General features: G+C 35.9%; 1 protein-coding gene across 19 annotated transcripts in view; it reads left to right on the forward strand.

Moving 5' to 3' along the window:
- Positions 1-13096, forward strand: part of KDM6A (lysine demethylase 6A) — a 207805-nt gene that overhangs the window by 62468 nt on the left and 132241 nt on the right. The gene's annotated exons all lie outside the window — the stretch shown is intronic.

The following is a 13096-nucleotide window of genomic DNA, read 5'->3' on the forward strand; positions in this document are numbered from 1 at the left end:
TTAAAAAAACATTAAATTTATGTAAGCATATTTCTGTGTCTTTATTGTGACTCATGGTATCTGGTACAATGCCAACTTTCTTTTGATTATGTTTGTGGTATTTTCCGGTCTTTTTTGTTTACATCTTTCTATGCTATATTTTAGGTGTGTCTAAATTGAATAAATACAGATTAAAAAATATTGTTGAAAGTCTTTTTCTTAGCATATTTATTCCATTTACATTTGTTGTGATTATAATATTGCATTAAATAATATTCATTTAAATATATCTACGTACTTATTACCTTCTTTGCTCTGCCCTACTCCCCATCACCCCACCAGGTATAGTGAGTTCTTGAGTATGAAGCAGTTTTTTGGTGGGGAGTTGGGGGGAAACTGAAGGGTTTCTTTTAAACCAGGAATGTAATAGTACTGTTTTGATTTTGGCTTATACTATGTATTGTTATTAGTTGAAGACCATCTATAGTTAAATTCTTGTCTGAAGTTTGTGTTTTACCTAGGTCAGACGAATTCAGGCTTACAGTTGTAAATACTCATATTTTCTTTTCCACTTATCGCCATCATGGAATTGGCAGTTTTCTTTGTCCTTCAAGAACAGTTTTAAAATAACATTAAAAATTTTGTTATTACATTTTAGTTTATACTTAGATTGAAGGTGTTTGCTCATTGAGGCTCAGTGCACTGAATGGGTATCTTACTTGACTCCTCTTCTTAGGTGACCTTCAGGCCTTGTGTTCTGTCCCTGAATGAGACCCCTAAACCTAACATTCAGGTTCACAAAGCCTTTCAAAATCCATACAAAAAGTCCCTTTGATATTCTCTCTGTCTCTGCTTTTCTTAGTTCTGGTTCCCCTGACTGTCCACAAAGTCTACTTTTTGTAAATGTTTTGCTAGGACTTAAGAACTTTGTATTGGTTGCCTGTCATTGTGTTTTATCTGACATCTTTAGTTTTCAGCACAAGATTTCAGTGGTTGTCCAGAAGCGGAAGCCTTTCTTAACTCTTTTCATTTTATGGCGTACATGGAAAATTGATAGTACTAATTACTGAGAGAATTTCTTGAGGGCTCTTGAGATTGGTACATATTACAAGGGCTCTGTTTGAGAGACTTTGGCTGCCCCTGGTATCCTGGCTGTTTTATGCCTGGTAGCCCTAGTGGTTAAAGCTGTCCCTGTCTTGGCATTCCTATTACCCATTACCAGAACTTATATTCTACAACCAAAGTTCTCCAAAGTTGTTGGAGATCTTTGGTTGTAGAATTATAAGTCCCAGAAACAGAGCTGTGTATGCATGGTTAAGTTTTTTAGTTCATGAGAGAAGGGGGGAATTAAAGATGTTGACTCATACTTGCCCAGTACAGCATCATAGGGAAGAAAAATGCAATTAGGTCCTTGCTTTACAGTAGAAGAAAATATTGGTAAGTGTTTACATCAGGCCAGGTTCTGGGGATTTTCTAATTCTGTACCGGGCTTATGTACTGTAAAGGAAATGGTGGTTGGTTTTGAGAAAATAGGGGAACTTTTACATCAAAAACTCTATAAAGAAGTCAAAGGTAAATGCAAAGTGGGAAAAAATATTCTGTAACATTATATATAGAAATCCTTTATATATAAATAGCACCAGACAGATCATTTAGGAAAGAACTATGATATAGTATACTGAGAGCTGTGTACAATGTATGGACAGGTTGATAATTTATGAAAGAAGTAATAAACTTAGTAAATATTAGGGAAAAAGTAACAAAAACAAGCATTGCCTGGGGAAGGTTTTATTGGTTCAGCTTTGCTGGTTGGCTTAGCAGCTTAAATTGTGCTTTTAATTTGACTGTGAGGAACTTAAATATAAATTTGTCAAAATTTGCTCTTAAGGAAATAATAGCATGAACTTGATTAACAATCAGATACTCTTCAACAAAAACAAATTATAGTTTGTTTAGTAAAATGCTATGCAGATGTTAATTTTGAGATCTATATGTTTTGACAGGATAAACATATTGAGTCAAACAAAAATTTTACAAAACTTTATAAAATTGCATATGAAGATTTGTACTAATCCGGGTGCAGTGGCTCACGCTTCTAATCCTAGCACTTTGGGAGGCCGAGGCAGGTAAATCACTTAACTCAGGAGTTTGAGACCAGCCTGGGCAACATGATGAAACCTTGTCTCTACAAAAAATACAAAAATTAGCCGGGCATGGTGGTGTGTGTGTAGTTCCAGCTACTTGGGTGGCTGAAGCAGTAGGATCGCTTGAGCTCAGGAGGTAGGGGCTGCAGTGTACATGATGGTGTGCCTCTGCATCCTAGCCTAGGTGACAAAGTGAGACCTTTCAAAAAAAACAACGACGATTTTTACTTTTTGCATATCTGCATAGAGTCTGAAAGGGTATATTCAGGCTGATTAAAAAAGATTTTTTTTTTTTTAAGACACTATTTTGGGGGAGGGTCCTTTATTATGTTGCAGTTTCTCTAGATTTAAGGTGTTTCATATGTTCAAGAAATAAATCTTAAGTACCTACCTATTAGAAGTTGTGGCATTCAGGGCGTATTTTCAGTGGAGCTCATGCTCATAAACTTATTTCTTCTACCTTTTCATGCAATCTGATGAAGTGCTTTCTTCTTCCTTTTTATGTGCATTTATTTAAAACTGTGTATAAGGCAAAGGAATACATACTTTGCTACCAAATATATTAATTTAAGCTACATATTTGACCAGGATACAGCAAGCAGAATAATTTGTCTTTTACCTTCATAAAGATATGGTATACGTAATTTTGCTGCAGGCAGGCTTTCCTTATACAAGTATCTTTTTGGAATTTTGAATTAAATATATACAGCTTAAATGTCAGGCAGAATGACGTAAGACTTTCCATCAACTTCTAGGTAAATAATAGACCCTGTGGAGTAGCACAAGTGAAAAAAATTTTAAAATAAAGGGTTATAATGCCAACTTTTTTTGGGTTTTTTTTTTTTTTTTTTTTTTTTTTTTTTTTTTTTTTTTGAAACAGAGTCTTGCTCTGTCGCCCAGGCTAGAGTGCAGTGGCACGATCTTAGCTCACTGCAACCTCTGGCTCCCAGATTCAAGTGATTTTTCTGCCTCAGCCTGTTGAGTAGCTGGGACCACAGGCACGTGCCACCACGCCTGGTTAATTTTTGTATTTTTAGTAGGGACGAGGTTTCACCATATTGGCCAGGCTGGTCTTGAACTCCTGACTTCATGATCTGCCCACCTTGGCCTCCCTAAGTGCTGGGATTACAGGAGTGAGCTACCGTGCCTGATCATGCCAACTTTTTCATGTGGAAAATAACAGGATCATTCTGAACTGAAATTATCTCTCATTCTGTCTTTGGCTCCAAATTTTAAAATATACAGTATTTTAAAGATCATTTAAGGCTTAATTCGTATTTAGCACATTCCATGAATGCAAAGTAGTAGGTCCAAAGAGACTGAAAAATTTAGGATTGAGTAAGGAGACTTTATAATGTACTTGAATATATCCCATCTTTACAGTGTTATATTTAGGATGCTACAAAAAAATTTGGAAAATAATTTAGCTGTTGTGTTAGTACAGCTTCTTTTTATTTAATATATACTGTGTGTGAATGTGAATATAGAATCCATTAATTCGTGTGATTACTGTATGCATCTGAGATAAAAGTTTTGGAGTTAGTAGTAAACTAGCAACTTGCTGACTGTTGAGACAGTACAGCTCAGTTTGCTTTGTTGCAGCTGTATTTGTAATTTCTTTGCCAAAAATACTAAAGAGAGACAAATCAACAAGGTAAACTAAGGAGTTGTCATTCCAAAGCTGCAAAGAAGTGGAATAAAGCTGTTGAACATTTTCCAGATACATACCACTGTTAGTCTGAACTGGTATATTATTTTATACGTGTGTGTGTGTGTGTGTGTGTGTGTGTGTGTGTGGAGTATTTTATTTTTCTGTCACAGGTGTCTTGAATATGAGAACTTAGTAGTTTTTGGTTGTGTTACTTTTGTTTTGGATGTGTTTATGTCTTTATTTTTTACTTTTTGTAATGGTAATTGTTTTTTATAATGATTTAAAATAAAGAGGTGAGAAAATATGGTAGAGAACTGAGGGTAAGTCTAGGAATGGTATGGGAGAACTGGGAGTTGAAATTTTACATGTTGCTTTTCTGCTTGGTGTGGAATTGGGGAGGAGGAGCTAGTGTGTAGGAAGAAAAGCTGATTATGGAGAGGGTAGTTGTTGCACATGCCTTTAGGTCCCTGGGCATGACCTGAGTTAAGTACTTTACTACTCAGAGTCTGTGAAGCCATACTGTTTGAATCCCCCTTTTGCTAGTTTGTAGCTTTGTGACCATGAGCACAGGATTTACTGAGGACTCAGTTTTCCTGTCAGCGAAGTAGGGATAATTACTGTAATAGACCCCATTTCATAGTAATGGCGAGGATTAAAGAATAAATACATGTAAGTTGCTTAGAATAGTGCTTGGTACATATCAAGAGCTCAGATATTAGCTATCAACACTTTAAATACTAAGTTGTTTAGTTTGATTTCAGTTATATAATTCTGAGAGTATTTTGGAGTAGCAAAGTGTTTTAAATAGTTTATTTGAAAAGAATAGTTTTTAAAGTGCCAGTGATGGTTTCTTGAATGATGCTTGTTTACTCATTAGCATTCACCACATCCCATGAATACAGAGTAGTAGGTCCAAAGAGACTGAAAAATCTGGGATTGAGACTGGCATCTTTAACTTATTCTACTGACTCTTTTTTTTTTTTTTTTTTTTTTTGGATGTGGAGTTTTGCTCTTGTTGCCCAGGCTGGAGTGCAGTGACATGATCTCAGTTCATTGCAACCTCCGCCTCCTGGGTTCAAGTGATTCTCCTGCCTTAGCCTCCTGAGTAGATGGGATTACAGGCGACCACCACCATGCCCAGCTAATTTTTTTTTTTTTTTTTTGTATTTTTTAGTAGAGGTGGGGTTTCATTGTGTTGGCTAGGCTGGTCTCGAACTCCTGACCTCAGGTGATCTGCCTGCCTCCCAAAGTGCTGGGATTATAGGCATGAGCTACCATGCCCGGCCCCTCTACTGACTCTTTTGATAAAAGATGTGTATTAATTGAAAGTAAGAAAGATACAGGGTAGAGTAACATATGTATAAGTTCCTTTATCATCTGTAAAATGTTAGATATGGGTGATAACTGGGTTTCTTTTTTCTTCCATCCTTTTTGTGTGTGTTAATGATTATTTCATTAGGCAGTTGTTTTGTTCTTGTTGGTTTTGTTTTGAGACACAGTCTCACTGTGTTGCCCAGGCTGCAGTGGTGTGATCACAGCTCACTGCAGCCTCCACCTCCTGGGCTCAAGGGATCCTACCACCTCAACCTCCTGAGTAGCTGGGACCACAGGTGTGTGCCATCATGCCAGCATAATTTTTTAAAATGTTTTTGTAGAGACAAGGGTCTGCCTATGTTGCGCCCAGGCTGGTCTCCAGTGATCCTCCCACCTCAGCCTCCCAAAGTGCTGGGATTACAGGTGTGAGCCATTGCACCCAGCTTTTTTTTTTTTTTTTTTTTTGTTTTTGTTCTTAAGCGAGGAAAGGGTTGTCTCGTTAAGAATTCTCAAAGACAGTTCTAGGTTACACTGGAACTCTACTGTTCCAGGAACATGGGCTTCCATTTCCTACTCTGACATTCTCAGCTGTGGCATCTCCCTCTTAGTTCAGGAGAGCTATTGAAGTTCTTGGCATCTGGGTGATTCTACACAAGTAGGCAGAGGAGGGGTTGAAGTGGAGCCTGTCTTTTCATTATATTCCTTTGGTCAGAATATAATCATCAAGCCACACCTACAAGGATGGCTGGGAATCTCAGCCTTCAGTCTGTAAACATGTGCCTAATTAAAATAATTAAATTTAGGCGCTCTATTAACAAAGGGGAGGAGGAAGGATAGCTGAGACACCTAAATCTGAAGCAAGTTACAAAACAGTGTTTATAAAAATATTAATAATAAGGTAGGAAAAGTATATGTGCTATAATCTTTTTTTCCTTTACAATATAATCTTGAATAGATAGAAATTTTAAACATTTGCTTCTGGGAAAGGGAACTGGGTGGCTGGGGTCAGGACTAGGAGAGAGACTTTTTACTGCATATTCTTTTTTGAAGGGGTGATAAATAAATTTTCAAAAACAGTAAATGAAATTAAAAAGAAAAATCCTACAAGTTTGATACATAAGTTCAGGAGTAGACATGTTATTAAGAATCAATAATACTTTGCGCCTGTAATCCCAGCACTTTGGGAGACCAAGGCACGTGGATTGTTTGAGAACAGTCTGGCTAACATGGTGAAATGCTGTCTCTACAAAAATTACAAAAATTAGCCAGATGTGGTGTCATGTGCCTGTAGTCCCAGCCACTCGGGGGTGCTGAGGTGGGAGGATCACCTGAGCCTGGGAGGTCAAGGCTGCAGTGAGCCATGATTGTGCCACTACACTCCAGCCTGGGTAACAGTGACACCTTGTCTCCAAAAACAAAACAGAACAAAACATCAGTAATACTTAAGATTATTTGAATTGTAATTCTTCCCTCATTAACAAAAGAAGTATAATGTGTTGACATTTCAAAAATGGTTTAGATTCGGGTAGTTTCAATCCTTTTAAATTCCTAAGCATATTTATGCTGTTTTAAAAGCGGTCAGGCAAAGGCATTGCTGAATACCCGCAAACAGGAAGAATTACCTTCTGATGTATGACACATCTTTCTGGAAAGAATATCAACTTTAATGATGCATACACTTTTAGGGATTTGTTGGGAACAGGTCAGAAGAATAGTAATATTATACATTAGATATTATGTCTCTTTACACGTAATGTAGAGTAAGAAAACACTAATAACTAAGTGGGTGGTGATGATGGTAGCGGTGCAGTAGAGACACACCTTTTCTTGATATTGTCTGGATTGCTGCAACAGATTCTTTTACTGATCTGTGTCAGAAGTAGCAGGAGTGATCTGCTATAGTTACATAGTTTTCCACCTCTTTAGGGTGTCTGAATAACAAGCTGTTAAAAATATGGAAGTTAGTGGGATGAGAGTTTGATGTGGGGTTGGAGTAGAGTGGGCTTTGTGTTGGGGAACAGTGAAAGAAAAAATATGGATGTGTAGGCTGGGATTGGAGCCAAGTACTCACTGTTATAGGCAGTAGGAAATAATTGGAAGTTTAAGAGCTGGGAAGCATGACAATAAATAGCATTGCTGGAAAAGTAGGTTTTGTTTGTTTAGGGTATGAGTTGGACTGCAGAAACAGACCAGTCAAGGAGCAACAAGTGGCAGTAGTGGTTTAGTACAGGTATTCATTGGAATTTGGGGAAATGATAAGTAAAAAGAAAAAGAGGAACAATATGGGAGAAGTGTTAGGGAAGACTTAGCAGCAGTCATTAGATGTGTAGGGATAAAGAAATGATTTGACTAGGTGCTGGTAAGAGCTAGTTTCCTGAAAAGGAAACTTGAAGAGGGGGAATTTTTGAATAATGCAAGAAACTTAATTTTTGCTTGGTGAATTTAAGATGATGTTGGGGTGTCCAAGTGGAAAAAGTCTGGTATGTTGTTTAGAGTTAAAAGATTTCTTCTTCCTTCTTCGTCTTCCTTATTCCTTCCCTGTCCTTCCCGTCTCCCTCCTTTCTCTTTTGCAAGAGCATTTAAACAGAAGTTTATAGGGCACAAAAGTGACTCTTGGGAAAGTATCTTTAGTTAAGGATCAATATAGTAAGGTAGAGCCAAGGAAGAAAGAGGAATGAGGAAGGCAGATGGGTTAGAAAAGAGGATCCAGGAGAAAATAAATGATGTGGAGGAAAATAAAAAATAAAAGAGGTAGGAACCAGTTTGCCTTCACTTTTGATACCTAGCAGCCAATAAAAGTGACTAGGATGGAGTAATTGCTCATTGATGAGTGACTGGTATTATACTAAGTATTTTTAAGTATCTATAGATATTATCTACTTTAGTACCTTGAAAGAAAAACTAATGGCAAAATATACGTAACATGCAGTTTACCATTGCAACCTTTTTTAAACATACAGTTCAGTAGTGTTAGTTTCCAGAACTCTTTTCACCTAGTAAAACTGGAACTTCATACCCGTTAAATAATTGGCAGTATTTCAGTACTTTTAATAAAAATGTTTGCAATATTTATCCCCTTTAGGTTAATATAGGGGTTTTTCTTTTTCCCTAAAATAGTCTTATTTAAGTAAGTCTTAAAACTGTGTTGTTTTGAGTGGTCTTTTATTGAGAAAATTGTAGGCTTCTAAAAACCATAATTCTTGTATAATTCTTTTTTAATTTTTAATTTTATCTTGTTTTTTATTGTATAAATTTCATAGAATTATACTTAAAATCATAGAGTCCAGGGAATCTTTTTAAAAATGCAAATTAAAATTGTATCCAAAATAAGGTATCTCCTTTCTAACTCCCACTAAAATAGCTTGGTAATACATGCTTTACTTCTTTGCATTGATAAGAGCCAATGATGGCCCATTTAATTTTTGGTGTGTTTAACTCATTCATTGGCACTACTGAAAGTGCAATTAATCTTCTCTCTCCTAAGTGACTGCTTTTTAAATAAGTAAAGCTTCAATTCCATTTGAGTCTCCTCAGTTAAACTTAGTTAAGATAGTTTTCATATGACAGCTTCCACATCCTTCCCCAAACTTGTAGCCCTCTTTATGTTACCACCTGTTAAAATGTGGTATTCAGAACTGATAATGTTAGAGATCTGGTCAGACTAGACCTTGGTGAGTGGATTATTGCTGTTGATGTATATAATATACTTTATCAATTTGGGCCATGAATACTTTTTAAATCGCCTGTCTTCCTCTTCCTTTTCCTTCGACAGGGTCTTGCTCTGTTGCCCAGGTTGGAGTGCGGTGATGCAATCATGGCTCACTGCAGCCTCAACCTCCCAGGCCCAAGCCATCCTCCCACCTCAGCTTCCCATGTAGCTGGGATCACAGGCATGTGCCACCATGCCTGGCTATTTTTTTTTTAACTTTTGCAGAGATGAGGCCTCCCTATGTTGCGCAGGCTGGTCTCGAACTCATGGGCTCAAGGAATCCTCCTGCCTTGGCCTTCCAAAGTGCAGGGATTATAAGCGTGAGCCATTGTGTCTAGCAAAATAGCCATATTTTATGTGGATGATACATTGACCTGTTGTCTGCTTAAATCGCTTAATCTATTTTGAGGAGTCTGCTAGATGCTGGATGCTCAGCCATTGTGTACATGTATGGTTGGCTTTAAAAAACGATGGGCAGGGACAGGCATGGTGGCTCACGCCTGTAATCCCAGCCCTTTGGGAGGCTGAGGTGGGCAGATCACCTGAGGCCACTGAGTTTGAGACTCACCTGGCCAACATGTTGAAACCTCATCTCTACTAAAAATACAAAAATGATCTGGGCATGGTGGTGGGCAACTGTAATCCCAGCTACTTGGGAGGCTGAGGCAGGAAAACTGCTTCAACCTGGGAGACAGAGGTTGCAGTGAGCAGAGACCACGCCATTGCACTCCAGCCTGGATAACAAGAGGGAAACTCCCATCTCAAAAAATAAAATAAAAATAAAAATTATGGGCAGGACTGCATATTTGTTTTTATTATATTCAACCTAAAAGTTTTACTTCATTTAAAACCATTGGGGTATTAAACTCTGTATTTTTTCTACCATTGGTGTAGTCACTCAACTACTGCAGTTAATCTTTTAAATTGAAAAAAAAAAAAAAGTTTAAAGGTTGCATATATTTAACAATTCTAAAATATTGACAGCATCCTATTTTAGCAAGGCACTGACCAAGTTCATTATAAAAGATTAATACTGCACATTAAATTAAATTAGTTACATGTCTATGTATGTGTCAATGTTTAGAAATACAGGGTAATGGTAATGTTACTTTTCTGGGCTAGCAGATTTTAAAAATAATAACAGTACAACAGATACCAAGCACAGGTTATATTGAATGTTGTGGAATATGGCACTATGATGGAAATAAAAAGCACACTCAAGCTTTCTACCTAGCTAGGAGGATCTTAGTTTACTCTCATTTGTTATTAGTATTCACTGATTAATGTTTATTTTTCTTTTCAATGTTTTTTTCTATTAGATGGTAAGGATTATAGATGTGCAAGCCACCAACTATAAACAATTAGAGGATGTAACAGTGATTTTTGTGGAGGATATTGCTTTTATCCTCCTTGCTGCCAGATATTTTATTATTTTTCTAGGCTTTGCATTTATAAACATAAGAAATTTTGCTTTCCTGATATTTAGTATATGGATTGAATATAAAGTTGTTTTTAGGCTTTAAGAATTATCTGGGTCTGTACTGTCCAGTGTGGTAGCCATTAGCCACATGTTCATTTAAAAATTAAAATGAAACGATTTAAAAATTCAGTTGTCTGTTTGCACTAACCATGTTTCAAAGTGCTCAGTAACCACATATGTCTAATGACTACTGTATTGGACAGCACAGATCATAAGATACTTTTTATCATTGCAGAAATTGTTCTGTTGATTGCTGATGCAGCCACAAATAATTTTCTTTCAAATTTCTGACTATCCTTACACTAAAGGTATAGGATGAGTCCTAGGAGGAAAGCATAATAATTCTTTAATGACTTTCATAAGAATTGAAATGATACAGGTTAATTATGAAAAAAACCTCAAAAATACAGAAAAGTAAAATGAACAAAATACAAGGACCAACTATGTGGACCAACTATATAGACTTTTTTTTTTTTTTTTGGCTGTGACACAGCCCTCAGAAGATCCTGAGAACATGCCCACTAGATAGACTTTCTATTTTTAGCACCTGTTTTATATTGCAGTCCTTATTCTCTGCAGTTTGTGTCCAAACATACTGTACAGGGATGATTTTACCTGTGTACACTTAAAATTTAAAAAAAGCAAGAAATAAAAATAATTCTATTGACTGGAAATATTTTAGCTTTATGGAAGTTTATCTGAATGTTCGGAATCGAAACAATAATTATATATCTTCTATGTTATCGTTAGCCTTTTGAGTTAAAATATAAAAGTTCTGTGTTTTATTCTAGATTATTGTATGAATTAGCATTGGAAATTATCTCAAGTTGTTTATTTTCCTTTAAATGTTCTTTAAAAAGTGTGTTAGATATCTGGTTGTATCTGATATCAGAATTACCTCAGATACTTCAAATTAATTAATGAAGTTTCACTATGAAGTGGTAACACAGTGTGCTTGGCAACTTTCTTCTGCCTTTTTGCTCATTTTCATCTGGTTTGATATTTGGCTCTGTCAGCATCATTGACCACCCATGTTAGTTTTATTAGGTGCATGGCAGGTTTATGGGGAAATTAGTAACAATTTGTTAATGAAGCCTGAGTGTATGGGTACCTGAATTTGAAATCAACCATTCCAGTTTTTACCTGATTTTATATTTCATGATGATCAGCATTATGTATAATATTAATTTTAGGTGTGTTCCTTAGTTTATGAGAAGTAGAATATAGGGAATTGATGATCAAGGCAGTGGCATCAAGGGTGATAAGAGGAAGTAGAGGATATTGGCATCTTTTTTGTTCACATCATTAAAGAAAATTCGTGTTTGTATCTTGAATCCTTTTTACCATGAAAATATATTTGCCTGTAAATTTAATGTTCATCAGCCATGTGAAGCTATCAGAAGACTAGGAAAAGCTTATAAATAGCCTAAGAGGTTTTTTTTTTTTTTTAAAGATGCTCGCTATTATAATGAGAACTTTATTTACAATATTCTTGTTAGCTTTGGAAAGTCATTTAATGTAAAATTAAGAATTGTAATGTATCCCAATAATGTTATGAATTTCTTTGACATTATAAAAGCACTATAATAAATTGTATTTTTATACCCTATCCATCTGCTAGATAAGAACTATATATGACTTAAATAAAGAAGATTTTGAAATTTCATACCTTCAGATTATAGTAATTTCTGAGACTAAAGTGTAGCATTCACACTATAGGGAAGCAGAATGATTAGCTTTCAGTGATTGTGATTTGGTATATATAGCTAAGAGTGGAATAGAAACTGAAGAGAAGTTCTTTTAGAAATCCTTAGGCTTTAAGGATAATAGACTAAGCCTAGAATTCGCCTTGTTTAGAATGGATTATCCAAACTTGTTGAACATTTATTTATGTGCTTAGGATAGGTAAATGTTAGGATATACATTTTGAAACTCTATATTAAAAGCTCTGTATTTCACAGGAGAGGAAAAATGAAGGCATTCAAAGTGAGTACTCTGGCCCACATCACATTTTCTTATCTCAACAAAGCTCTTGAAATGGTAGTGAAAGAGTTTTTTACTGTAATAGAAACTAGCCAAGTTTCTTTCTTTGTGGGTACCAAACTTGCAAGTGTTCCTGGGAGTATATCAGAGATTTGAGAATTCACACACATTTCTTACTTCATTGACTCCAGGACACATTATTAACAGAGCAGTGTTAATGGAGTATTTACTTGTTAATGGGGGAAATTTTGACAAAATTATTGGGAACCTTGAGAGAATTAGAGCTTTGTTATTACCTGTGAAGGTAAAGAAACACTGAAGTACCTATTGTGTGCCAAACATTGAGATAAAGCCTTAGAGAAGTTTTCTAGTTTTATTTTTTTATCAGCTCTTTGAGTGTTATTAAAATAGAGAGGATAAATTCCCCAGGATCTCCTGTAGCAAATGACAACTGGAATTTGGTCAGACTCTAGAACTATGTTCTTTTCATTGTTCATTTTGTCCTGCAGTCCTCCTGTGTTATAAAAACAAATTGATGTTGTTAAAATAATGTTACTTTTTTCTTTGGGGAAGGAAATGTGAGAGTGGGAGCACATGCATGTATTGGAGTTGGAAGTAAGATCAGAAATGAAGTTGATGTGTTTGAAGTATATCATGTGAAGACATTGAAAGGCAGTATATGGTAGTTTAAAACTGGTAGAGGTTCTGGCAAAAAGTCAGTAAAAGCAGTTCAGTGTAAATTGTAGGTATTTTTTATTACTCTAGAGATTCTATGAGATCTCACATAATTCAATAAAGTTGTTCCCACCTGTGGGAAAGATGCGTATTATTGATAT

Source organism: Saimiri boliviensis, chromosome X (genome assembly GCF_048565385.1).
Source record: "Saimiri boliviensis isolate mSaiBol1 chromosome X, mSaiBol1.pri, whole genome shotgun sequence".
Lineage (NCBI taxonomy): Eukaryota > Metazoa > Chordata > Mammalia > Primates > Cebidae > Saimiri > Saimiri boliviensis.